At 40.9% G+C, this 1,391-nt stretch overlaps 1 long non-coding RNA gene across 1 annotated transcript; it reads left to right on the top strand.

Moving 5' to 3' along the window:
- The first annotated feature begins 506 nt into the window (after positions 1-506).
- LOC119348065 lies at positions 507-1,391 on the top strand. The gene is made up of 3 exons (XR_005168706.1): positions 507-563; positions 647-726; positions 1,132-1,391. It is a non-coding gene; the product is annotated as an uncharacterized LOC119348065 (long non-coding RNA).

Genomic DNA, 1,391 nt, shown 5'->3' with positions numbered 1-1,391 from the left:
GGGGAGGGAGTGGCCTTTGCCTCACAGTCAGGAAAAAACACAGGGATGACTATAATGAACGAGTGGGATAATGGAAAAGCAAGCTTTTTAATGTAAGTTATTTAGTTCAAAAGTTACTCTGCAGCTATGTGCAGATTTTTCTTGTTAGGACTAGAATAGAATAAATGAGTGTACTTTAACATTGTGCTATATATTTAGTAAATGTATGTTAGGCTGGCTTTTGTAGACTTGCTAATTTGTATTTTATGTAGGCTAATATGAATAAAAAATGTGTAGATTTCTTGTTTGAGTGTTGACAGCTTCCTAACTGTTGTTTTATCCAGTTAACTAATTCAATTTGAGTTAAAATAAACTTAGTAAGCTGAACTGTCGATTTGTCTTGTGTAATGTAGGCAATGCAGCTTGATCCTGATGACGCAGTCTTGTTCTCAGACAGGAGCCTTTGTTGGCTTCACATGGGCGACGGAATAAAGGCTTTGCTAGATGCTAATAAATGCAAAAAAATGCGGTCTCACTGGCCAAAAGCTTGTCGCCAGCAGGGTGACGCTCTGATGCTACTGAAGGTTACATAGAGGATATGGCTGACAGTTTTTCTCTTGGCATTGCAAATTGTTTATGATCGTTCACTTTTTGTGTTTATCGTCAGGACTACGAGGGTGCAAGTGAACGGTTCTTGGATGGACTCAAATTGGACCCAGTGGACACTGACATCGAGGATGCATTACGGTAAACCCATCTGCCTCTTTGGTTACACTAATGCCTTTTGGCGATGACCTTGCATTGGTAGCTGGCTGGCCGTGTTTCAGCACATCTCAAGCACAGTATTAGTTACCTATGCTGCAAGTACATGCATGCGCCCTTGTCATGAGACTGTCGAGAACTTGACTCCGTTCTATTTTGTGTTTGTTAGGATTTCGGAGTGCCACTTTGTACTGTTATCAATGCCAATGCACCAACCTACCCTGACGTATAGTAGTAACTCTGTAATCTGCCCTTGAGTAGTACTTTGCTGATATTTAGGAAGAGGCATGCATATACTGTCGTGCAATGGTGCCTACAGAATTACAAGTGCCAGACATAACTATGCCATTCCAAATAGTATCTGATACTTCTCCTTCCAATAATATTTAGGGAAGCTATGAAGTCCTTGAAGACGTCTCAGAGCACGAAAGCCAGGTGACTATTTGGGTGTTGCAGGGGAGTCAGTTGAAGACTTGGAACGGCTCAGGAGTTTCTTCATTTGCGCAAAGACTGGTTTCCTTTGTTAGAAAGTACAGCGGAGTGTCCGATGGGAGTATTACCATTGCATGTTTCCCTAATATCAGATACTACAGCACAGTAGTACTGTATCTGACAATTTCTCTATATAGAACTGCAGTATATATTTTTTT

This window comes from Triticum dicoccoides, unplaced genomic scaffold (assembly GCF_002162155.2).
Source record: "Triticum dicoccoides isolate Atlit2015 ecotype Zavitan unplaced genomic scaffold, WEW_v2.0 scaffold83848, whole genome shotgun sequence".
Taxonomy (NCBI): domain Eukaryota; kingdom Viridiplantae; phylum Streptophyta; class Magnoliopsida; order Poales; family Poaceae; genus Triticum; species Triticum dicoccoides.
The sequence above is the reverse complement of the archived record's forward strand: the minus strand, read 5'-3'. Positions and strand labels throughout refer to the sequence as shown.